The 27,088-nt window shown below is 42.0% G+C and overlaps 1 protein-coding gene across 43 annotated transcripts in view; it reads left to right on the forward strand.

Annotated features, from left to right (window-relative positions):
• Positions 1 to 27,088, forward strand: part of Lmo7 (LIM domain 7) — a 202,866-nt gene that overhangs the window by 110,054 nt on the left and 65,724 nt on the right. Inside the window, exon 1 of one of the 43 annotated variants that reach the window (XM_017599753.3) lies at positions 24,140 to 24,465. The exons of the other annotated variants lie outside the window; for them this stretch is intronic. The gene's annotated coding sequence lies outside the window, so the exon portion shown is untranslated. Of the gene's footprint in view, positions 1 to 24,139; positions 24,466 to 27,088 lie in introns of those variants that run through there. 43 annotated transcript variants of the gene reach the window in all.

Genomic DNA, 27,088 nt, shown 5'->3' on the forward strand with positions numbered 1-27,088 from the left:
AGCCATCTCTCCAGCCCTCTACTTGAATTTTTGAGACAAGGTCCCTTACTGTCCTGAAACTTGCCAAGGAGGCTAGTCCAGATGGCCAGTGAGACCACAGCGTCTTCCGGCTTTTCATCACCTAGGGCTGGGGTTTCATGTGCAGGGCCCTGTGCCTGGCTTTTATGTGCGCGATCGAGATTTTAACTTGGTTCCTCATGTTTTGCCCAGGAAGTACTTTACTGACTAGTGAGCCATCTCCCCGAGCTACTCAAAACAATTTCTATCAAACATTGCAAGTTGCAGATTTGAACAGGCTGTAAACATGTTTGTTCCCTCCACCCCCTCAGCACTGCAGTCTAGATTTTAACACTTTTTCAGATGCATTCTGTTCATAACATAATTACTGAATGGCAGTGCTTTTGAACACAATATTACAGTAAGGAAATTATCTTCTCGTATGGATTTAGTGCTCCTTTTATTTAGGTCAGCAACACTTTAGTATGAAATGCAACTTTAAACAGTGCTGTCTTCTGGCTTTTCTTCCTATGTATTACCTTTAAGGTACAGATAATCAGGTTGTTTTTTTCTTTTCTTTTCTGGCCTTAAACACTTGCTAGTTGCCAAAGAACAGTGATCGGAAGTAAAATTAGTATTAATATGTACTCATTACGAAACTTATGAGAAAGTCAAAATGACATTCCAGGTGTTCAGATCTATGGTTTCAGAGGCCAGCCTGATTTTTTTTTTTTTTTTTTTTTTTTTTTTTTTTTTTGTGTCACAGCACCGTGAAGTCATTAAGGCTCCCAGATGGCACTCTAGGCAAAGTCTGTCAAATGTGTTTCAGTGTCTATGAATTTATCTGTAGTTTTTTCAGGTAGATATAATTAATATGAGTACTTTTTACTCTAGATTATTATGTCTTTCCTTTTTTTTTTTTCTCCATCTTTATTAACTTGAGTAGTCCTTATTTACATTTCAATTGTTATTCCCCTTCCCGGTTTCCGGCCCAACATCCACCTAGACTCTCCCCCTCCCCTTCTCTATGGGTGTTCCCCTCCCCATCCTCCCTCCATTACCGCCCTCCCCCCAACAATCACATTCACTGGGGGTTCAGTCTCAGCAGGACCCAGGGCTTCCCTTCGACTGGTGCTCTTACTAGGATATTCATTGCTACCTATGAGGTCAGAGTCCAGGGTCAGTCCATGTCTAGTCTTTAGGTAGTGGCTTAGTCCCTGGAAGCTCTGGTTGCTTGGCATTGTTGTACATATGGGGTCTCGAGCCCCTTCAAGCTCTTCCAGTCCTTTCTCTGATTCCTTCAATGGAGGTCCCGATCTCAGTTCAGTGGTTTACTGCTGGCATTCGCCTATGTATTTGCTGTATTCTGGCTGTGATGTCTTTCCTTTTTGCAACTGTTTGTATGTGTGTCTCTGGGAACATATATATATCATGGGTGTGGGTGCGCTCATAGGCCAGGAGAAGGTATTGGATCCTCTGGAGCTGGAGTTACAGACAACTGGTTGACCTGAGCACTGGGTAGTTAATCATGGAGTCATTTCTCCAGCCACCATTAATTTTTTTTCTTAAATTTAAGCCTGGTTCTAGATTAATATTATTTTTGCAATTTTGCCTTTTAAATGGGTATTTTTTTTCCCACTTCCACTTTTTTTTTAAATATTTATTTATTATATATAAGTACACTGTCGCTGTCTTCAGACACACCAGAAGAGGGCATCAGATCTCATTACAGATGGTTGTGAGCCACCATGTGGTTGCTGGGATTTGAACTCAGGACCTCTGGAAGAGCAGTCAGTGCTCTTAACCACTGAGCCATCTCTCCAGCCCCCCACTTTTTTTTATCTAAAGCAAGCTAGCACTATCCAAGCTCGGATCTGTCCCTCGAGCATGATGACTTCCACCTGTCACTGTGTGTCACTATTTTAAGTGTTCAACTCCAGAAAGAGCAGGCAGAAAGGGCATTCACTGTGCCCTGTACACCTGTGTCTCCTTGGGCTCCTCTTCAGGGAATAGAGACTTCCTGGCATGGGAACATGAAGTCCTCTGAGAGGTCTGTGGCCCTGGTGGATGCCATCAGGTGAAATTGGTGAATGCTTGTCATGTGCACATCTGTGAGTCCTCACCTCTGCTCGGGGAATATGACGTTAAGGTCTGACGTTAAGTAGTCCTAGCAGAACGCAGCTTTTATTTGTCCCCGATTTTTGCTATTTCCAGTTCTTAATCTATTCCTCAGAAGCAAAAGCTTCTGCTCCTTCTTCCTTCCCTTTCTCTACTCCAAATCTCAAGCTGTGCCACTGGGCCTGATCTGCTTGGTCAGCTGGCTGTGATTTCATGCTCTGGTCTGATGAGAGTCTTTACCGTCACGGGCAACCTTACTTATATTCATGCTTCAAAGGGCCTCCCTCCATGGCTGATCTGATTAGCAGTTGACACCAGTCAGGCCATGGGAGTTTGACAGGTTATCGCCTCCCCCATCAGATAGCAACTGTTTCATAACAGGGCCTGAGACAGGTACTTTACTGAAAGACATTCGTCTGTCTTTCAAATCATTGTCTGTAGGGCCCCTGTGCTCAACCAATCTTGCTTTTAAAATTACATGCCCAGGCACATCGGTAGTCCCCCCCACCCCAGCTGTTGATTTATCCATTTCTTTTAGATTTACTTTATGTGAATGAGCCTTTTGCTCACATGTGTGTCTGAATCACATGCACCTGATGCCTGTGGAGTTTAGAGGGGGGTGCTGGGTCCCCTGAAACTGGAATTACCGATGGCTATGAACTTATCATGTGAGTGCTGGCAGCTGAGCCCAGGTTATCTGCAAAGGTAACAATTGCGGAGCCATTTTTCCAATTTCTCCCAGCTGGTGTGAGCTACCAGCATTAGGTGGTATTTCTCTCAGAGTTTCTTGCTATGTTCTGGTCTGTTTCTTCTTCTTCTTCTTCTTCTTCTTCTTCTTCTTCTTCTTCTTCTTCTTCTTCTTCTTCTTCTTCTTCTTCTTCTTTTTCTTCTTCTTCTTCTTCTTCTTCTTCTTTTTCTTCTTCTTCTTTTTTTCTTCTTCTTCTTCTTCTTTTTTTCTTCTTCTTCTTTTTTTCTTCTTTTTCTTCTTCTTCTTCTTCTTTTTCTTTTTCTTCTTCTTCTTCTTCTTTTTCTTCTTCTTCTTCTTCTTCTTCTTCTTCTTCTTCTTCTTCTTCTTCTTCTTCTTCTTCTTCTTCTTCTTTTAGATTTATTTATTTATGTATATGAGTGCACTGTTGCTGTCTTCACACACACCGGAAGAGGGCATCAGATCCCATTACAGATGGTTGTGAGCCACCATGTGGTTGCTGGGAATCAAACTCAGGGCCTCTGGAAGAACAGTGTTCTTAGCTGCTGAGCCATCTCTCCAGCCCCATTCTGGCCTGTTTTAACATCATCTGTGTGATGGCAAAAATATATGCCCAAGTTTATTTCTGAGTAAAAGAGACACTTCATTGAGGAGGAGAAAGCTTTGTTTTAGAGAGGTAATTTACCTGTTTACCATGTTAAAACATTGATACGGCTTTCTGACAGGTACTTACAATCCCTATGATGGGATTTGCTTGACCATTTGACAGTCCGATGAATTCATGAATGTACCATGTAGATAAATCCACAGGTGATTGAGGATGTAAGTCAGTGTGGAGAGGGCTTGTTGAGCATGCGCAACATTCTGAGTTCAAATCCTCTTCAGCTGGGTATGGTGATGTATGCCTATAAATGCCAGGGCAATGAAGACAGGAGTGTGCCAGGGGTTGCCTATAATCCCAATATAAGGAAAGTGGAGACAGATCAGAAATCCAAGATCATCTTTAGCTATGCAATGAGAAGGTGACTTGCCTGAGCTACCAGGCAGCCTGTCCTCCTGACACCCAGCAAAGGAAGAATAGGTTCTTTGATTTAAAAAAAGTACAATCATTTGAACTTTTTAATTAAGGAACTCTTCTAACTGGAGGGCACATGGATTTTCCATTTGGGATCTCTATGTTCTTATTCATTTACGTGAAAACTTTCTCCAAACCACAAAAACTATTTAAAAACAAGGAACAAATATTAGTCCTTTTATCTCCTGTTCTGGTACCCAGTGGAAATGTTGATGTGAAAATTGGATTTTAATTATAGTCACAGCCTGGGTACTCCCAAGATCACACCCCAAAGGTGGGGAAAAGCTGATTTTTTTTTTTCCCCATTGCCCGGTTTTCCTTTGTTCTCATCAGATGCAGAGCTGACCCAGCAAAGCAGTTGCTGAACTTCTGGTTTCAGTTACCTTTGACCTATCATTGTAGGGTAATGATATGGTATATTACAACACGTTCTGAAACTGCACAGCGTGGAAGAGAGGCGAGCTTATCGCTTACTTGCCAAGAGGAAGCAAAGCGAAGTGGGAACTTTGAACCATGAGTCTTTCAAAGCAGTTGGTGCAAGTTTCAGTAAATCCTTCGATCATTGTATAAATGATACATATTTACATCTGGTGTGTTTATAATTACATAATTGCATTTGTGTACTCACATGACCTATTAGAAACCTGGCACAGCCATTTCCTTTCTATGTGCTCATAGTATGATTATGTACCTTTGTCTGGTGAAATCTGAAATGCACATTTCAGGGTGGTTATGTAGGATGTGAAATTTTCTGTAAAGCTTAAGGGCAAGGAAGAGTTTTGAAAGCAGGCGTTCCTGGTGAAGGTAAATTCTTACAATAAGTCACAAATGTTACTTTAATAAGACATTTCGCCTACAATTACAGTAAGCCTTCCTCTCAAAGCTGGTAGCATGCTGGTTGGTAAACTACCTGTCATGGTGATAGTGACACAATTAAAAGCCATCTGGAGACTTGAATACTAAGAAAATCGACCATTCCCTGGTGGTTCGTTTGAACTGTTTCCATGAAACCTCTGGCTGAGATTCAATCACTTTTCTCTGAGATCCAGTAATAAAATTCAAGTGAGGAGTGTCACTTGCCATGGCTTCTTCGAGGATTTTTGGTGTCTCCTGAGTTGGGCTAAACTTTTGTTTGTTGTGGTAAATGTTTGACCTCAGTCAGGGGTTTCTACCCTACCTTAGATCATTCAGGTCCCAGATAAGAGACAACTTTTATATTTATAATTAGCCTTAAATAGCACTAGAGCTGGGCAGATGTCTACCCTATTAGTATCTACTTCCCTATCAATAACCTTGAGTTATAACTTGCCATATAACTTGCACCTGGACAACTCTGAACTCCAATTGGCCAGCCCTCACGTCCATGTTTTCATGACTCACCTACCCCATAGCATCTTCTCCTCTCTCCCTTGTGGTTCTCCTCAGACCCCAAGGCTGGAAACAGAAACTCTGTCTACCTCTCTTCTGCCCAGCTATAAGCTGCTGGCATCTTTATTCAACCAATAATCTGAAAGTAAGGAGCACGGTTACGTAACATCACTCGGTGGACAGAAGGATTCCCTTGTCCCCAGGGACAACTAGGGCCAGTATCGCAATACACAGCAGCAGACCAAACCTCTACACTTGTATTTTTGGTGGCCTCAGCCAGGTCACTTTTCCTCCTTGTGATGGATCAGCGGACCATCTCTGTAAGTGTACCATCATGACAAATGGTAATTTCTTGCTTGCTTTGTACCATGCTGTGTGCTAAGTTCTGGAACTAGATCACTAAAAATGACAGAGGTAATTGCCGTCTGCCTGAAATCTAGACGGTACTACGGCTTGGATGGCCTAGAGAGTGTTGTGTTGCTTACGGAAATCAGCATATACGCGTACAGCGCCCAGCTTTTAGCAAGTGCCCGATGAGTACTAAAGTGTTACTGTGAACATTTGCATAATCTAGTTGCCTCTCTTGATCCTGTGAAGAAAATACATGTACCATTGAGGGAGAAAGTTGGCGCTGGCTGTTTAAATTGTGATTGTCAGTTATGGGTCTTTGTTTTTCTGAATTTAGGCAATCTGGGACTCACTCTCTTTATTGGGGGTAGATGCTTGACTAGATGTCTAGTTATATGCATGTGACTGTGGGTGCCTACAGAAGCCAGGGGGGTCGGCTCTTCGTGGAGCTGCACTTCATCCTATGTGGGTGCTGAGAACTGGGTGCTGATGCATTCCAAGAGCAAGGCATGTTCTCTCCAGCCCCTTTAAATAAAAGTATTGGCAAAGACTCTATGGTCAGCCGACTTGATATAATGACTAGAGTGAAGGGTCTGCTGTCATTTCTGTCACATTGCATGCGGGACCAAGTGGCCGCATTAGTCAACTTTTTAAAAATTCAGGTTTCCACTGTATTTCCTGAAAAGGTCAAGATTTTAATTTGAATTATAATCTCCATTTTAAGAAAGGGCAAACCAGGGGCTGGAGAGATGGCTCAGCGGTTAAGAGCACCCTACTGCTCTTCCAGAGGTCATGAGTTCAAATCCCAGCAACCACATGGTGGCTCACAACCATCTGTAAAGAGATCTGATGCCCTCTTCTGGTGTGTCTGAAGACAGCTACAGTGTACTTATATATAATAAATGAATAAATCTTAAAAAAAAAAAAAAAAAAAAAAAAAAAAGAAAGGGCAAACCAGAAATACTTCCACAGATTCAATGATGCCATTGCAGCGCATTCAAACCCAAGCTAATGTTGCCTTCTCTCCCCATTTTGTGAAGTGTCGTCCAGACACAGGGAGGTGATTTACGAAGATGAGGTCAGAAGCCATTATCAGAAAGGATGCTGGAGGGCTTGCATTCTTTCTCTTCTTGGAATAGCCATTCGTGATCTTGACTAAGATCAAGAGTGCATTTCAAGGCAGTCCTCCACTGAGAATAGACTTAATTGCTCCTCTGGGCTGGGCCACTTTGTCCCATCGAAGTGTAAAAAGCCTTGGTTTTATGATCAGAAGTGTTTATACCCATAGGCATCCATAGTTTAAAGTGTGGTAGGGTTGAGGGTGAACAAGTATGGAGGATCAGTTTTACATACAGTGAGAAATTAAAACAAAAAGGAACTATGGTTTTCTATTGATGTTTTAAAAAATACATTAATAAATAGAATAGACATAGAAGCTGTTCATTGGTTATCATTTGTTTGCTTCTGGACAGTCTAGGCTAAGGAAACAGTAACAGTTAAAAGGAAATTTCCTGGTATAGTTTCTGGCATTCTGGGTGAGGTTGGTGGCTGAAGACTTCATCCTTCATCTCTCAGACACATACACCTTTCTCGTGCTTCTCCTATAAATGGAAGATTTATAAGCACCGAGCAAATATGTACAGTATCCCATGCAAACAGTGCCGGCACCGCTGGAGAGACTTTCAACACGAAGGAAAAAGGCCACCTGTCATTGAAATCTAAGAGGCACGCACTAATATTCTCAAATGTGATTGGTATGGTTTTTGTAATGTTATCATCTGAAAAGCATATGAAAGACAGTTTGAAGGAACGCAGCTAAGATTAGCCAGCTTTTCCTAAGCTTTAAAAGGAAAGTAGGATTTAGGGAGCTTGAGAGAAGCACCTGCTTTGAATTAAGCACTATTTGCATTAACCCTGCTTCAATTGTCACTTTACCTCGAGTTTGCTCTGTGGGCTCAGAACAGTTACAAAATATCTCGAGTCCCAGGGTTCCTGCAGTTCTCTCTCACTGGAACAATATCAACAGCTGCCAGCCCCAAATACTTCTGCTTCGTATTTTCTCTCCTCAGTTTACCGAGCTGTGGAAACTTTCCTCTAAGGACTGCTGTTCAGTGTTACTAGGCTTCTTTTGCTTCATCTTGGAGAAAAAAATTCTAGAAAAGTGTATTTACTTATAAAATGTCACTTCCAGATTTCTGTGACTCTGAAGAGCCCAGACTGGTGAATTTACTTTTTCAAAGGGGCGTGGTCTGGGTCTGGGAGGAGACAGTGTCTGAGTCTGGGGTCTATGGCTGTTAGGAGGCACCATGACCATGACAACTCCTATCGAAGAAAGTGTTTGGGGCTGGCTTACAGGGTCAGAGGTTTAGTTCATTATCAGCATGGAGGGCAGCACGGCAGACATGGTGCTGGAGAAGTAGGTGAGAGTTCTATATCCAGATCTGCAGGCAGCAGGAAGAGAGCCACTGGGCTTGGTTTAGGCTTTTGAAAACCTTAAAGCCTATTACCTCTAGTGAATTACTTCCCTCCAGCCTCCACACCCCTTAATCCTTTCTAGTAGTGCCATTCTCTGGTGACCAAGCATTCAAATCTATGAGCTTATCGGGGCCACTCTCATTCAAACCACCACAGACAGCATGAGTGACATTGTCCTTAGCTGGAGGTAGCCATAGTATGCAGTATCCCAGATTACTGAGAAATAATATAACGTTCCCTTGTCCTTGTTCAACTACTAAGGAATGGTGGAGAGTTTTAACTGCTTTATTGAAGACTCTGACACCATGGCTTAAGCTGTAGTTAGGCCATTGGGTTTGGACATGACTCTTTCCAGGGTGGGCAGAAGTGGCGGCTTCGGGGCTGGGCTGGTTCTGTGGTGAGGTATAGGTGGGAATACTGTCTGAGTCCTCCCCTGTGAACAGCACCCAGTGGATACGCAGCATTCATCCTCTATGGATTCCAAACCTACGAATAGAGAAGGGAAACAACTTACCTTGTACTTTGAACAAAGTAGAGGAAAACCTTTATTAATTTTTAGTTTGGGGTGTTAAGGAGCCTTGTCATGTTTCACAGCTGTCCACTCTAAGGCAAGGGTGGATTGGAGTGAGGTGTAGCAACAAGATTAGGACATTGCTGTGTTTGAGGACCCCAAGTACCTCAGAAATGTTCCTCGGGGTTTAGACACATTAGACGAGGGCTATCAGTCTCTGTCAGGTGGCTCACTGCCTGCTTCTAAATGAGAGACACAGCCCAGCCAGTCGTTCTCCCCTTTGCTTCAGATGCCTGAAGTGAACTGAAGCAGAGAGAAGGCAAACTTCCTCAGCACCATGACCTTGGGCAAATAATCAAAGTTTGGGCTTTCAGTCACAGGATATCATCTCCTCCTGCCATGTTGCCTAAACAGACTTAAATAGCATTGGGAAGTGGACTTCTATTTTGTTTTCCTGTGCTGTGTGCCTAACATTGTCAAAAGTCTATTTTTAACCATGCCAGCTTGACCCTAAGGTGAGTGTGTAAACTCGATTGACACTCCCACACTCCACGCCTGTGTGTTCTGGTCTTCAGATTCTCTTCCCGCTTTGTCTGTCTTAAGTTTACTTCAAGTGGGAATATTAAAACATGTCATCAGATTCAATATCATTGATCTTCATGATTTTCTAGTTGTAGGAGGGTTAAGCGACAACATGTAAAGATTGTGTGAACTACAGTTGAAAAATAACTGAGTATTTGAATTTTATTGACTTAGATCTACAGAAATGCCTTTGTAAATGTATGGATTTTGAGCAGATATTTTACGAATGTTCACTCATACTTATCATGATAATGGAGCAGACCTGTTGTAAGGTGAGGGTTATAATAAAACTTTACTAATCTAAACTGCCAGGGACCACACTGCCACGCCCTGACCTTTGTAGACTGGCATGGGACTTGTCTAAAAATAGATCTAATAAATACCTCTTATTTAGATAGTTCCTTGTTTATCTGCTTCTCACTCTATTCTACAACAAAAGACTGAAGCTGCTTTTAGCCTTAACTTCAAGTTAACTGACCTCTGAATAAGAAAATCCAAACCAGGATATTACATTTGCCATCACTAAGGTCTGTGACGATGTACACAAAGCTTTAGGTTGCTAACTTGAAACACCCTAAAGCTCAAATTCTATGGAGAAGATAAGTTGGTTACATTACCTATTTTACTGGAATAAAGAAGAAAAAAAAAACCTACTACGAATGCTGCCTCTAAGCCCGGCTATTCCTGTAAGCATCGGAGTTTGAAACAGGTGGTCACCACAGAGCATCCAGTGTAACAATAAATAGCACGGTCTAATTCCAGTAAGACGAGACACGGGTGGCGTGGGGGAGGGCAATGGAGGGAGATGGAGGATGGTGCAGGGGTGGGGGGTGGGGTGGGATCAGACAGTGTGACTCAGAAGGACAAAGTCCAAGGAATGAGTCAAGCTCTGAACTCCTTGCAGGGAGCTCCGATTTGCTCGCCAAGCCCTTAGAAACTATTTCTAAGTTCTATGTGAATGACCCCGGCTAACAGGAAGAAGTTTTGATGGAATGTTTCCTTTTGTCAGTGTAGTGTTTTAGATTACCAAAGTCACACAAAGCTAACAGTTGCCCAAGCTTAAAATATTGCAGGAAAATTAAAATAAGAACAGGTCTCTAAATAACTACCGGCTGGGTGCAATTAGATAATAAATCTATCTGAGCTTTATAGTCATTTATACATGGAATGCAGAGCTTACATTAATATATATAAAAAGGAAGAGAAAGATACTGGGCGAAGGTGTGGACATCGGAAATGGTGACGTTTTGCTTTATATGATGTGTGTGATCTTAGAGTTGCTAGTTTGGTTGCTTGGGTTGACAGACGTGAGGCTGTGCTACAGGAACAGGGTAAGGGGCTAAAGGCCACACGCTTAGTAAATGGTGTGACTGGAAGTCCTCATGATGACTCAAGCTGCACTTTGCAGTAGATAATTCTGAGTGTTCAGGTGAGACTCAGGGTGATCGAATGAAGGAATTTTCTAGTTGTGTGTGTGTGTGTGTGTGTGTGTGTGTGTGTGTGTGTGTGAGAGTGTGAGTGAGATGAGCTCCCGGAAGTGGCTTAGGTAGAATGGATGTTCTGAGATAATGAAGGTATTTGCATGTTTTGGTAGCTACAGGTAAGAAGTTATGGACTGGACTTTATCTAGAGGTCATGCTTTGAGCAAGCTCTTCTAAGATTTCAATGTGCATATATTACATGGGAGTGTGTTACGATGCAGGCCTTGGCAGGGGTGGGTGGGAGCTGGAACTGTTTTTAGCAGGCTTGGCAATAGAGAGCACGCTCTCAGCAGGAAGGGTGCATATCACACACTAACATGTGGTTTGAGGCAGGTGTTGGGGAAAACTACTTCCCTTTTCCTGTGAGATGAGGGCATCCTCACAGTGCTCTCTGTTCACACCCGTGCTTTCCTGCTGGTTCACATGGTGACCATTCAAATCCAAATTGCAGCTCTGTGCTACCCTCTTCTCCATGAAGCCCTTCCTTATTGTCATCCTACGTCTGAACTTTCCAGCCTTCTTATGGGATGATTTACTTATAATCAAATACACCTAGTTTGTGTATATAGTCTTAAATTTGGTAATTGAATGCGATTGGGTTATGATCACCATGATCCAGATGTAAGACACTGAAGAAGTTACCACATGACTCTTAGTGGTCAGATCCCTTCCTTTTCCTCATACTCATCCATACATAGGTCATGAATAAACTACCTCAGAATTTTTTGAGACAAAAGCTTACTACCAGCCCTGGTTGGCCTGCAATTCCAAATGTAGACCAGGCTTACCCTGGACTCGGCAGAGATCTGCCTGCCTCTGCCTCCTACGGCGTGAGATTAAAAATGTGTGCCACTATGCACAGAAAAAGTGCACTTGTTTTCCCAATCTTTGGTGTACTGTTGAAACGTGAGTATAAGTGGGCCTTGCCCTTCCCCCCTTTCAAAAGGTAGACAAGAATTCACGCCTCAGTATGTTCTAGAAATGCTTTGATATTCTGTCTTAGGAACTATTTTACTGTGGAGCGATTGGCAGGAGGAACATTACCCTCCTAGGACAATGCCATGACCTACCTGTAAGAAACTGGCCTTCTTTCTGGATCCAGTTGATCCAAGCTCAATTAAGAGAATATAACACTACTGTATGCTGTAGACTTGGGAATCTTACATTACGACTGCAACTGTTTGTATGGTTTCCAAATTTTCCTCATGTCTTGGGAAAAGCTACAAGTCAAATGGGTGGAGTGGACAACTATTTCTTGGGCTTAGACCCATTCACAAAGCTGTCTAGGACTTGGAAGAAAGCTTTTGATCTTGGCCTGCTCCCTCTCACCTTGCCATCAAGTCCATTCTTACACTGACATTGGAGCCTCCTCCTCTGAGATTCTAGCACATACTGAAGACCAGCTGAGATATCAGCTGCAGCCGGATCCTCGGACTTCCATCTACTGTTGGGTTAGCTGGTCATAGCCTGTAAACCATTCTAATAAATTTTCCCTCTCATACATAACATATGACATATAATGTGTTTATGTGTATGTGTATACACAGACACAGATACACTCACTGTGTAGGTTTTGTTACTCTAGAGGATCCTGACTAATACACCACCTACTTTCCTTACTTTTACAAAACATAATAAAGACAACACTAGACCCTGTGTAGAGGGACCACATGAGGATTAAAAAAAGTTGCTAAAAACAAAGAGCCTCAATTTTAGACAAGCCACCAATATTTTGAGAACACCAGAGTTTTACTAATATCTTTTATAAAAATTGGTTCTCTTCTATTCCCAGAATTCCAGAAGTACACACAATCTCCATGCCAGTTTTGTATGAAAGGAAGTATGGCCCTATGTTTGGGAATGTGGTGGTCTTGAGAGTATTGTAAGGGACACACCACTTAGCTGACGGTACAATTTTACCCTCGGAGAGCAATTAAGTCTGAGAGAAATGAAGGAGCTGCCACTGGAGGATAAACATTCCTGGGGAAAATGTAAAGGAAGGAGACAGGCAGCCACTGGACTCAGCCTGGACACTCTCTGTCAGAGAAGGTGGCAAAACCAGGTGAGCAGCCTATAGTGTCCACCTCGCATCCTAAAAAGCCCTGGAGGACCTCAGGATGTGCTTAGAGGAGAGTTTTCTTTTTCCTTATTTGATTTTAAGAGTAAATTAAGATTTTTTTTTTATCAGTAACTACATCACAGGTCATGGGAATGACAGATTTAGAGAAAACTCACATTTCCCCCTTAATCGTCAGCTGTTATCATACTGTAAGAAGTTATATGCATTTTATTTTATGAAAAAATGTATTTAACAGTCTTCTTAGGATGAAATATGAAAGTGAAATGATTTCGCCTCTTCATGTTAACTCGAAACAGAAATGAAACTATGACTTGGGTGTCGCACAGCAGTAGATAGAAAAACGCTTGCTCAGAAGACTTGAGGTCCTGGGCTCAGTCTCTAGCAGCATAAAATTCAGGGGGGGAAAAAGAATAAAATTATAGAGTAAAAGATAATGAATCTTAGTTAACTCTATTTTGGGGAGATTGCTTTTATTATTTCCTCAAAGACGTTTTTACATGTGGGCGACGTGTCTCTAACTTCAGATAATAAACATAGGAAGGGTATCATTAAGAAGTTAGAAGTAAGTAATTATGTCTAAAGGTTCATCCCCTCTGAAATTAGTTTTCAAGGACAGATACAGCAGGCCTTCCTCGTAAGAGAGTTCTCTCTGATCTTTCCTTTGGGACTGGAGAGTGAGTTCAGGACCTTGTGAAGGCTAGGTCTTCCACTGACCTATCTTCATCCTTTGCCCAGTTTTTGCCAGTTCTATTTTTTTTTCTTTTCTTTTCTTTTCTTTTCTTTTCTTTTCTTTTCTTTTTCTTTTTTTTTTTTTTTTTGGAGCTGGGGACCGAACCCAGGGCCTTGCACTTGCTAGGCAAGCGCTCTACCACTGAGCTAAATCCGCAACCCCCTATTTTTTTTTAAATTAAATTCATCCTTTAAAGTTTTATATATATGAACTATATTTACATTATTTCTTCCTCTCCTTTTTCTCCAACCTTCCCACACTGTCTGCCCCTCAAATTTATGACTTTTGTCTTTAATTAGTAACCCCACCACCATATACACACATGCACATGCACACACACGCAAACACACTCACATGGATAACATAGAAACACCACCTTCTGAGTCACTTTAGTGTTGCTTGTATGTACCTGTTTTTAGGGATGACCACTTGATATTACTGGGCTGATTCCTGGGGAACGGTTCTTGTTCTTCCTGTCTTAGCAGTCTTTAAGCTCTTCATCTAGGGTTGGGACCTCACGAGATTTCTCTTACCCTCTCGGTATGTCAACTGCTATTGTCATTTTCAGATCTGTTTAAGATGCCATATGTTGAGATTTCATGGGTGCAGTTTCTTTGGTCTGTCTGTCTGTCTATCTTATCTATATCTCAAAGGATACAATACATATGTTGTCAAATATATGTTGTCAAAGGTTATACATCCTTTTAATCCTTTCAAATGGTTCTACTCCCTGGTGATTAAGCATTAAAATGTATGAGGCTATGGGACCATTCATATTCAAGCCAGCACAAGAGTATCAAGCATGGTTTCCCTTCTGCTGAGCAGGCTAATTGGACAGCCATCGATGAGCGTCAAGTTAGATGTACCACTACTTCATGTGTAGGAGTATCTTGTCACACTGGTATAAGGACATCATTGTAATACTTCCTACCCACTCTGACGTAATCTCACAATCTAAAGTTAAGTGCTTTTCTTATGCTCTGTTGGCAGATTACGTAGAAATTTGGGATTACGTTATTTGAAAGTTAAAAGATTTATTTTTATTTTCTGTGTATGATTTTGTCTGCATATATGTTTGTACTGTGTGTGTATGCCTGATTCTTGTGAAGGCGAGACAAAGGTATTAGGTCCTCCAGGATTAGTTATTGATAGTTGCGAGCCACCATTTGGGCACCAGGAACTGAACCCTGGTCCTCTGTAAGAGCATCAAGTGCTCTTAGGTTTTGAGTGATCATTCTATCTACCCTGAAAGCTTACTTAAACAATTATATATATTAGAATCACTGTTAGAGAACGACTTAATGATTAATTACTTATTAGTTTTCTGCTATCAGTGACCATTACTCACTGTAACCGAAAACAATGTAGAAATAACTTTTATTTTCAATTTTTGTGTACATATGTGTCTTGTGTAGGTTTCTGCATGGAGCGAGTGTAGTGCCCGTGGACTCTAGAATGGGTATCAGATCCCCTGAAGCTATAGTTACAGGTGACCATTAGCTACCTGATGTGAGATCTGGCAACTACACTTGGGTCCTCTAGGGAACCTGCTCTCCTACCCTCAGAGCCATTTCTCTAGTCCCTAAATTTATGTTAATTTGTAACTTTTTTTTTCTTTTTTTTCGGAGCTGGGGATCGAACCCAGGGCCTTGCGCTTGCTAGGCAAGCACTCTACCACTGAGCTAAATCCCCAACCCCAATTTGTAACTTTTTAAAGTTGACTTTTCTCTCCTTTGGGGGGGAGGGTATGCCGGGATTTGAACCTATAGCCTCGAATCTCTTACATCTTGCTTACCTTTAAGGAAAAATACATACTTTTTTAAAATATAAAGGACATATCTGCCCTTCCACAATGGCAACTTAATTTTATGTGCAACCACAATCTTTATCTGTATTTCATATATATTTTTTAAAAAGTTGGTTTTCCTTTCTCTCTGGTGCCTTCTGCCTCCATTTGTAAGTATTTGTGTTTATGCAAACCGTATAGATATTGTGATTGTGTGGGTTTCCAGTGAGGTGCAGTTTGTGCCTACTCTTCATCCCATTAGATATATTTTTTTTTTCTGACATTTAGTTCACAGTCTGCTAAATGAAGTTTAGGTAACATAAGAGTTAAGCCTAGGCTCCTCTCCCTGGTCTTCAGGGACATAGCATAGGAATGCAAGGGATGAGGAAGTCCATGCATGTGACAGCAATGCTTTATCCTTCTGAGGAGCAAGCACCGTTAAAGCTGGCGTGGGCCGCCCTCTCAGAAGTCTCTTAGAGGAAATTTCCTTGGCACTGCTTGAAATGTTTTGTTCTGTGTGACTGAAGATATGCTTTTTTTCCCTCCTCCTCCTCCTCCTCCTCCTCCTCCTCCTCCTCCTCCTCCTCCTCCTCCTCCTCCTCCTCTTCTTCCTCCTCCTCCTCCTCTTCTTCCTCTTCCTCCTGTTTTGGCTTAGGTGTTCTCCCCTGGAAACCATGGGGTGTTGCTGCTTCTGGAGTGTTAGATAACCAATTCAGTGACCTTCCCTGACTCTCAGATCCCTGTCCCGAGCACCCTGAGAGCCAGCTCTGCAATGCTTTCTAAAGCATGCCCAAGCACAGCGAACTGCATTGAGTGTTCTTTTATTTCTTAGTCAACACTTGAAAATCCTTGGCAGTAACTCCAGGCCCTGCACTAACTTTGAGGTTCTTTGTGCCTTTGATTGTTTACTTTTAAAACTCAAGTTGGGTAAGGCTAGATGAATTATGTTTTGCTTTAATTTCCTTTTTCACAAAGATAGCCAAATTTGCCGAAGCTATCATTTGAGCTCAGGTGGCGCTTTAATTGGCTGTGTTTCAAGGGCAGCGGCTTTCAATATTTTACAATTCTCATTACTATGTGTGCGTATGACGTATGTGTGTGGGCCTACCATCACACTCGTTATGGAAGGTCAGAAGGTAGACAGCTTATGGAGAAGAGCCGCCTCTTCCATTTTTACATTTAAGACTCGTCTCAGAATAGCATGAGGCTTTTGTAGCCACTGAGCCATCTTGTCAGCCCAGCCTTCAGTGCTTTGGTCTTTTAGCTTGCATCAAAATCCTCCAGATGACTCATCAGACTGAGGTACTAGACCTCTAATCCCAGAGAGGATTGCTTTAGAGAGGTTCTTGGGGTTGGGGGAGGTAGTATAGGCAGACGCCATATCGGCATCTGTGGAAGAACATGGTGGTCATGATCATGTGCTCTTGAGTAACTAGAATCCACGAGCTTCTGTGATGGGGAATTGTTGTTTGTCTTGGGTCCTGCTTTTTGACTCTGAGGCTGCTGTGGAGGTCCCTTACTAGGGCAGCCCAAGTGGAAAAATGAAGATTCTTGGGAATTAGGTGGCCTAGCCACTTAGGTTCTAAAGCTTGTCCAGGGCTAACAATGGCGAGTCTGTAAGGTATAATGCAGAACGGTTCCTGGGAAGGACTAGTAGAATTGGGTTGGGATCAGACACGGTGAATGGGAGCCAGAGGGCTGGGAAATCATTTCACTCATTATCCTGGGAAGGGTTTGAAAAATTACTCATCAATAAAATGAGAATTGGCAGCTCATACCTGCAATCCCCGTAGCTGCTGGAGTTGTTAATGCATAAAACTCATCTCAAAGACAAACCAAACAACAGCCCCTAAAGCCAAACCACAAAAGTAAATTAGTCGAGGAAATGGAACTTTACTGCAGAAAGCGTTAAGTCAATTTAAAAGGCATCTAACGGTGTCTATTGAATTTGAAAGCTGATAGACAAGCAGGGTTATAGTAAACCTGAATTTGAAAGCCAGTTAGGGTATTAAAATAAAGCAAGTTTACTCATTTTTTTTTTTCCGGAGCTGGGGACCGAACCCAGGGCCTTGCACTTGCTAGGCAAGCACTCTACCACTGAGCTAAATCCCCAACCCCAAGTTTACTCATTTTTAGTGGCGTACATAGGACACTTACTTGGTAATACTCTCAGAATATTCTGAAGTTCCTATCATTAGAAGAAAGCACAAACGGGAAATAGAAGGATTATGTTTGCACATGTGCACACATGTACACATGCACACATGCAGAGTGAAAGGTGCTATGTATTTACACAATTCTGTAGAAATTCAAAGAAAATTGCCTTATAGAAATTATAAACAAGAGAAACAAGGTAATAAATCTAAAGAAAATATTAAGGCATTTTTTTTCTTGGACAGGTAGTTATTTCTATCTCTCACACAGGCTAGATTTGGGAAATTTAAAAATATCTTTATAAATGACACATTTCTCATTGTTTTCAACTATATATATAATCAATTATATATAGTGTATATGACATTAATTTATTAATTTTATGTATATTTAAAATTATATATAAAAATTTGAAAGTATACACACAATTTGCTTTGAGAAAAATACTGTCTTCAATTAAAAAAAAACCTTCTCTTACTCTATGTGAAATAGTTTTATGTGAAAATGTAGTAGCAATATATAGTTTGAGTTGAATTTCTCTGAAATAAATATAGATGCTGCTGCTGGCCTGGTTGGCCGTAGATGAGGGTATGGATGGAGAGTGAGGAGTAGATAGATGTCTCTGCTTTCCACTGATTCTGTATGCTGTGAAGAAGAGTTTAGGTCAGGTAAATTTGGGTTTAAGTATTGACAATGTAAGACAGTGCTATAGAACTCTATCTGGAGCAGGACAGCCATTGTCTTTATTAGGAACGCTGAGACCACTTGAGAGACCCCCAAGCATGTTGATTGTTGATGTTTCCACAGAAGGTTTTGGGAGGGTCGTTGGATGCTCACTTGAGATTCTCTTCTGCCTCTCCTTCCTATAATTCTGTCCTAACAGCCTCACGGTCTCAGGTCGACTGTGTTGGGGAAGTCACTATCAGTGTTGGTATGAAATGGAGGGAGTACGGCATTTGGAGTAAGCCACACTCCTAAAAGAAACCCGATCTGTGTTCTGTAAGGAAGTCATTGGTTAAGTTGAACTTTGGTGGAATCGAATGAGTAGAGGTTTGTTTAAGTTTCCCATAGGGAAAGCATTCTCATGACACTTGGCAAGACATAACAAAACCACCAACAGGAGGAGCAATGCTATTGTGCCTGTTATGGGTAATGAGACAGAGAGCTGAGGCTGAGCTGCTGGAGAGGGAAAGGGTTGGATGGGGTTCCTGACATGGTTTCTCTCTGTGTGTGAAATGGTGTGCCTCCTCGCTGTAGAAGCATATGCAATGTCCATGCTTTGTGTAATAAAACAGGAAATGAAGCTGAGATCCCAGCTGGAACTTGCTTGTGTTGAGGAGAAATTAAAAGAGGATTCCTCTGATTAGGAGAGAAAATTGTGTTTGTGGGAGTAGGGGTATTGTATGAAGGGCTATTTTTCTCCTGCCCCCAAGCTCCCGGAATAATGATTCAGACTCAAGATATATTTATTTACAAGTACCTAAGTCATATAGCTAGGCTCAATCCCTGACTAGCTAATAATGTAAAATAACCCATCTATACTAATCTACATCCTGCTATCTGGCTAGTTACCTCTGCCCAGGTACATGCACCTGTCCTCCTCAAATCTCTCCTAAGGTCTCCTCCCACACCTGGCTCTATCCCAGAATTCTTTCTATCAGATGTCCCACCTTCTATTCTATCCTTTCCTACAGGCCATAGATATTTTAATTGACAAGTGATTCACTCATAGAATACACAAGATACTTCTCTGTACATGGGAGTGGGGCAGGAGTCGGGTAAGATGGAAATGTTGGCTTACTGATTTTTATAGTCAGAGGGCAGCAGGGCAAATCAAAAACAAATCAGATCAGTGTGGGAGAATCCTACCTGGGATCTGAGAGCTTGGAACTCATGGGATGTGTTGGATAATAAAATGGGAGAGGTTCCATGACTTACTCAAACATCTTGCCCTATCACTTCTCAAGATTTTAATTGTGAATGAGGAACAGATAGTCGGAGTCTCTTTCCTAAGAAGGTACTATTTGTGGTGATATGGTATGGATTATTCTGATATAGTATACTTTATGTGCAGGTGTCTTTGACAGTAAGTATGCAGCCATTGTGGAGCACATGCTAAATAGGTTCTAGACTGTGTGCACTAAGCAGGAGGCTTCACTGGAGGTATATGTAGGTTGGTTAAGACTTTCCAGGAATGTATCGCAATATCATTGTCATTGAGAAATGGAAAATCAGATGCATTGTTTCCTACCCTTTTAAATGTGAGACAGGTAAGTCTTTGTGGTAACTAGTTAAGTATGTCAAGGTTTCCAGTGTTGAGTGCCTATATCTTTTGACCTGTATGTAATTCAGCTCTAGTGGTAATATATTTAGAAGTAGCTGTTGAAATCTAGGCACTAAGCTGGATCTTACACCTACCACCCTTAAGATCTGTTTTCGTTTATTTGTGTGTGTGTGAACCTGTGTGAATTTACACACACCACATGCATGCAGGCCAGAAGAAGTCATTGGAACCCCAGGAGGAAGTAATAGATAAGCGGTGTTTCTATAACCTAATTTTGTTTTTTGCGGTGCTGAGGATAAATCACTTCGTCTAGCCATGCACTCCTGCACAGAGCCATACCTGGCTTCTTTCTTTTTCACAGATGTGTACTCTGTCACACTCCGAGTCCACATTTAGGGTCTGGTACCAGTAAGGGTCAGGAAATCCTTCACGGTTGCATTTTCTCTTGGATAATTATTACTTTGCTATTTCATTTACTTAGGAGTCTTTTGCGAAGACCTTTGGTAGCTTTCTATCAGCAGAAACCTCATCCAACATGACGGAGTGAGATTCTAAGGGAGCTTCTGTCTTTTGTGTTTTGAAGATACATTTAGGAAGGAAATTATTGTAGGCTCTGGATCGAACATTTTGAGAGAGTATACACAGCAATATATTAGGATGTGATAAAGAGTGTTCTCTCCAGTATTAGGAAGTGCCTTTTAATAAAAATAATAATAATTATTGCTATTTTTAAAAGCAGCAGTAGAAGAAAGGCATTTGTGATTACTGAGGCAAGGTCTTGAGGCTGCCTGGGAATCACATCGCAACTTAATAGTTGCTGGAACTTGGAAAGGTTTCTTTAACTTTTGGAATCTGGTTCTCAGCTTCTAATTAAGCTCGAAGTGGATTAAATGAGAGAGCGATACAGAACAATATAAAAATGCTCAATAAAGGTGGCGTTCCGAGTCTTTGTGGTGACTAGTTAAGTATGTCAAGAGATTGCAGCTGGAAAATGATTCATTAAAATAATAATCTTAGCAATGCCAAATGTTTAGATGGTAAAAAATTTCAAAATATAAAGCAAATAAATAGCCTTCTTGGTTCAGAGCTTCTCAAAATTTTAATTTTGTGCATATTCATGAGACAACAACATAGGGCTTTTCTAATCTTCTTTCCTCTTTTTTTTTCTTTTGCCCCGAAGTCTTGTTATGATGCCAGTTTCTTGTTCATGACACACAGTTATTGAGCAAAAGTGTGTCAGTTGGCACACGATCGCTGATCAACTACCACAAACTTTCCAATTAAATGCCTTGTATTTTTGTACTCTGGTTGAATTCCAACCATGTTATAGACATGACGTTGAGCATAGTCTCAAGGCTAGAGAGATATACAGCCTTCAGAGCGATGGTTCAGTGTTCCAGCACGCTGCATCTTGCAAGGAGGAATGGTTTGATAAGGATACCATGGGTGGCAGTATTTGACCCTGCACATCTCCCCTTGCTCAGGAAGTGCTCTTAGTGGTTTAATAACTGGGTGTGTTTTATGATATGAAGGAGAAGAATGCACTAGTTGATTATCAGATCCCTTGCCTAACTCTCAGGAGGATCACGGGCAGGGTCTGCACCTTCTAGTTTGCCTTTGCAGTAGGAGGCACCTCTCACTCTGGGTGATCCCCCTAGGTCACTTGGCTTGGGTTTCCCGATTCTTAACCCTTCCATGTTTAGGGATCAACCCTTGGGTCTCTCCTCTGGGATTAGGAGATGATGGTGTCACTCAGTCACGGAACTTGCATTTGTATCTCTGTGTTGGCAACTCCCCCAAATGAAAACCCCACTGTAGATTTCTGCCTTGAGCATCTAACTTAACGGTTACCTGTGACCTATAGTGTTATGGTTTTACCTGCTAAATGACTTGACCATCACATCTAACGTCATACGTACCCACCTGCATTAGGAGGTATAGGAGAAAAGATGTGGTGGGTGATTGCCATTTTGTTCTCTCTGAACAGTTTATACAGTTGTGTTCTGTTTAATAAACAGATCATATACAATTGTTCTTAATCTGCATTCAGCAAAAATACTAGTCATACTGTATTCTGCTTCTTTTTGTCATTTGATGGTATTTAGTCCCAACTGTGAACTTGCCTCTGTGTCTTAACAAGCTTATAAAAAACAGAAGAAAAGAGCCACATGATCTTTAGTTCATTGATTTGAACGAAACCTACCTCTAAGTTCGAAAATGACATTCTTCGCTTGTGTTAAATGACATTGAGTGTTTGGGTCCTTTGAATGCTTGCTTTTTCTCCTTGCTTCCCCTTTAAATAAAACTGTTTTATGTATGTGGGAGGGATGTGAAATTTAATAAGTTATTTTTAAAAGAAGGTACTTAGTCATACGTGATTGGAATTAGCCTCTTGTGGTTAGGGCGAAAACTGTTTCATTTCTGAAGGTTTTATTTTTCTCACATATGTAAGTATACAGGTATTAGGTTTATGCATTTATATTTGCTTACTGATTATCTCCAGGGGTGGTGATATTTTCCTGGTGTCAATCTTGAGGCACCACACTGAACAGACAGAGCTGTGTTCTGTGGGTCTGACAAGGGAGTCACAGATCTCCACCATCAATGGGAGCTGTCAGCAGGAAGGCAGCTTCTTTTAGAGATGGAAGGTGGGAGGGAGGGAGGGAGGGAGGGAGGGAGGGAGGGAGGGAGGGAAGAAGAATAGAAGCTACTTTCCTTCAGTGCAATTTGCTTTTCCGAGAGGAGGGAAGACTGAGTGAAATGTTCTAAGAATTCGTCTCTGTCTCCTTTTGTTCTCACTTCCATTTGAAGCAGTGGAAGGTGCTAGTGTTTGTTCTATTTTAAATGACGGAGTGGATGGATGGCTTCCATTAATAGAGCTTCCATGAATAGAAAAGGAGAGGCAGCCTGAGAGAGTCCTAGGTTCCTAATGGGACTATGGCATTTGGAATGGAAATGACCCCTTTGCTTTGGGACCCTAGTGTTGGGCATTTTGTTGCTTGTGTTTCTTACAGGGTACCTTAATGTTTAGGGTTGATCAGAATCCTTAGGTTTTCCTCCCTTTATGGAGATGGACTGCCTTGTAGTATCTGTGGCATTGATGTTGGGGTGGTGAGATGGTTCTGTTGATGAGAACACTGGCTCTCCAAGCACGAGGATGGAGTTTGAAGCCCTGTCACTCAAATAAAAAGCTAGGCATGGCTACACATACCTCTAATCCCAGTATTAAGGGGCAGAGAGAGCAGACCTTGGACTAGATAAAAAGCCGAGCTTTGGGTTCAGGCAGTATCTCAAGGCAGTAAGGCAGAGTTATTGAAGACACTTGGGGTCTTGCTCTAGGCTTCATATGTTCCTGCACTTAAAAACATGTACATATACCACAAATACATACATATACATATTGTGCACACATGTACATAGACACATTCTAATACATAGATACAACACATCCATGTAGCATATATATTACACACAGCACAAATAAGCATACACTCATACACAAACATATACACACATATAACATGTATATAAACCAATACATAATGTATAGACACACGTATTTACTTACATGCATACATACACACTCATGTATATACAAATCCACTTTGTATACACATAAACCCACACATATCACACACACATACACATATGTATATGTACACATAGAGACGTATTCTACCACGCTCATACTACACAAATCCACATACACATTTGTTCACATGCATACCATTCATACGTGGACACATCCACACACACACACACATTGACATACACATACATTTACATCACTCACACACACAAACACACACACATGCATGCCCATGAGCACCCTCACACAAGCTATCAAAGATGACGTTATTGTGGTTTGAATGTGTCCCCCGATAGTTCTGGGGTTAGGATACTTCAGATGACAAGGCTCTTCTCTCCTGAGTGGATAGGTTAGTGCGGTTATTGAGGGGTGGGTTAGATAAAGTGAGAAATCCTGCTGAAAGGATTTCTGTAGTCCTCTTTCTTTTCTCTACCCATTCTTTCTCACTTTCCGCATCACCAGACATAGGTCGCTGGACCTTGGACTTCCCAGCCTCCAGAACTGAAAGAAATGTACTTATAAATGATCCAGTCTGTGCTCCGTTCTAGCAGTGCAAAACAAACAGGCCAAGGCACACTGTCCCATCATTAGACGGACATCTGCTCTGACTTGCCCCTGCTGTCTCCCAGCATGCACTTGCCTCCACCCCCACTCCATGTACAGCTAGCAGATCTGAACCAGACAGAGCCCACACCCCTTTCTTCCTTCAGCTTCATATGAATGTCAACATTCAGGCTGCCATCTCTTGCTTCCTTTTTTATTAATTTCTCCTTTTAAAGTTACGAGCAGGTGTCCAGTGGTGGGAAGCAACGGTTGGAAAGCAGAGACTATTGGGTGGTTTGGAGAGGGACCAAGTATCTGGGGAGGTCAGCTTCTCTGATAGCAACATAGTTTCCCAAAAGGCAACGCCCAGGTCAGCTGGTGCCACCCAGGGCAGGGCCAGCTAGGCTGGGTCTCCAGGAAGCTTCCTGGCTTTGCTCTGGGGAGTACCCTGGGGATATAATCATTTGATCTGCTGCAGTTGTTCTGGGAGCAGAGGGAGCCAAGGAAACTTATTCTGGTAGCAAGGAGGAGCCTGAACCTGGTGTGTGGCTGGGCTTGAGCTCCTGGGAGAACGTCAAGAATTCAGATGTGCTTTTGGTTTTGACAGAGGAGGCCTGGATTGGAGGCTTCGAGTGGTGGTAGGTGGGGCCAGAATTTAAAAAATAAATTGTCGGGGTTGGGGATTTAGCTCAGTGGTAGAGCGCTTGCCTAGGAAGCGCAAGGCCCTGGGTTCGGTTCCCAGCTCCGAAAAAAAAAAAAAAAAAAGAACCAAAAAAAAAAAAATTGTCTGTCTGTCTGTCTATCTATCTCTATCTTTCTTTCCTGTATCTGTCTGTCTGTCTGTCTGTCTGTCTGTCTGTCTGTCTACCTACCTATCTACCTACCTACCTACCATCTATCTATATCAACCTACCTATCATCTCTCTCCCCCATCTCCCTATCTCTTTATTTAATCTATCTATACATTTATTTCTGCAGGCGGGAAAGGGCCTTTGTGCACCATATTGACTTTGTAGAGGTGGAAGGGGAACCAATAGGAGTTGTTTCTCTTCCAGCATGTGGGTTTCAGGGATGGAACTCAGTTCAGCAGTCTGTGCTGTAAGCTCCCTTACTTGCTGAGCTATCCCACTGGTCCAAGGTCAGATGTTTCACTGTGTTAAGCTTCTGTCTGGGGGGGTACCTGTGGGGAAATTTTTTTCCTACTCAACATGAAGAATTCCAGTGTGAATCTTTGCATGTGTGTTTCCCTGGGGGATGGTTGGTACAATCAGAGCTGCATTTGACTGTAACTGAGATTGGCCTTGAAAACGGAAATTGAGAATTGGGGAGAAGGGATGGTTTTGGAGAATGGAGGCATCATGTCTTTAGAGAATTATGGTGCTGGGACAAGGCAAGGAGAGATGGGGCCTTTCTGTAGCATGTGGGGCAGTGTCTCAAAGGAAAAAGGAGTTCTGAGTCACAGAGGAATTCAGAAACAGTGGGATTCTGTGTCAGATGCCGTGAGGCCTGGCTTGAGGTAATTTCCTCCTGTCTCTTGGCCCTCGATCAGCCAGGCTGGCTCTGTGAGTGGAGGTAACACACACAAACACTCAGATGCTTTCTTTGCCAGCCCTGTGAGTAATTCTCTGATAAACCACGTGTTGGGATGGCTCCAGCTTTCCCCAGTCCCGGAGGCTATTGGGCGAAGCTGTGGTGGGTGCGGTGTGTGGGCCCAGAGTCAGCTTCTTTGAAAGATTTTTCAGAGCTGCTTTGGATAGAGCAGTGGCTCGCTACTGGCTGGCACATAATGGCAAATTATAATCTCTTCCTTTAAATTGTTCTTAAAACTGCTATCAGATAGATGAAAGCAGGTTGTTTTTTTTTTGTTGTTGTTTGTTTGTTTTATTTTTTGTTTTTGTTTTGTTTTGTTTCGTTAGCTGTATAGACATCCCTCCCTCCAGCAATGAGGATCTTAGAAAACTTAAAGGACATGGCCATGACTCTGGTAGCCCAAGGATGGGTGGGAAGGACTGGCTTAGTGCCAGGGAATCTATGTAGATGATGACTGTACCAGGACGCCACACCCTTTGTTTTGACCTTCTTTGGAAGTAACTTCTGATCCTTATTTAAAGCTCTCCATACTAAGAGGTCAGAAAAAGTATAATATAAAAGTGTATTGGACATTAGGTCTCACTCAAATGCATCTCCTTGAGGGGAAAGGAGTCTGTGTAAAGGAATCAATGGCTGGCTTCCAGCAACCTCCCCTAGCTCAGTAGGCTAGTTAGTTAGATAGTGATTATCAGGGACAGCCATGAAGTCTCATTTCCTTGCTTGGCCTTGGCTTAAGCAGTTTGAAACTCAGTGACACCCAGTGAGGCTAGGCTCCTGTTTTGCAGGTGAGGCTACGGGGCAGTGAGTTCTCAATCCCAGTTTCTTGCAGATGGTTAAGGTGCAGTCAGGATACACACAGAGAGGATCCAAGAATGAGGCAAGCTGGCCCCTCCTGGAAGGACCTCATATCAGTTTTTCAGCAGAGTCAGAGATCTGGGCAGACCTTTAATTTCCTGGTCCTCCAATTGAAATTTACTTCTTGATTGGTTCGGACCAGTGCTTAAAAAAAAAAAAAATCATTTGAGTAGTAAAGAAAGCTCGAGTGTTACGGCTTCCAATTTCTACATATAGTTCAGAGCTGTTCAGGTGAGGGGATGACTATCGTGTGAGTCCACAGAGTGCACAGTTTGGAGGTCCGTGATGGGCACAGGTGGGCCAGTCCTTTGTCAGACAGCAAAGGAATTGCCAGAACTATTCAATTAATGCAATGGATTAGTTAGCTTTGCTTACTATTTTGTGATTATTAAATGTGGTTTCTACAGTTAGGGCATGGTTTAAGGATTAAATAAGGGCTATCTGTAGATTTAAGACAGCCATTTTTGAGTATTATCTGAATATAACCACTTTATCCAATTCACATTAAAACCTTTTTAAATGTAATTCCTTTCAACAGCATACGGATATTCAAACTGTCCTAGGTGTTTGTTTTAGGACTTTTCTTGCCAACTTGCCTTTCCAAAGTCTGACAGTGTATTCGGTGAATAAGAACATTTATGAGTCAAGAACATTTATGTATCTTGCCTTATTGCTGGTCATATAAAATACTTATATGCATACCCCAAGTAGGCAGACCCTTTATTTGGGCACTAGAGATGGCAGCGAGCACCACCACACAAGAGCTATTCCCATACTGAAGGCGGGGCTAGAGCCTGTGGCTCAGTGGCAGGTTGC

Source organism: Rattus norvegicus, chromosome 15 (assembly GCF_036323735.1).
Source record: "Rattus norvegicus strain BN/NHsdMcwi chromosome 15, GRCr8, whole genome shotgun sequence".
NCBI lineage: Eukaryota > Metazoa > Chordata > Mammalia > Rodentia > Muridae > Rattus > Rattus norvegicus.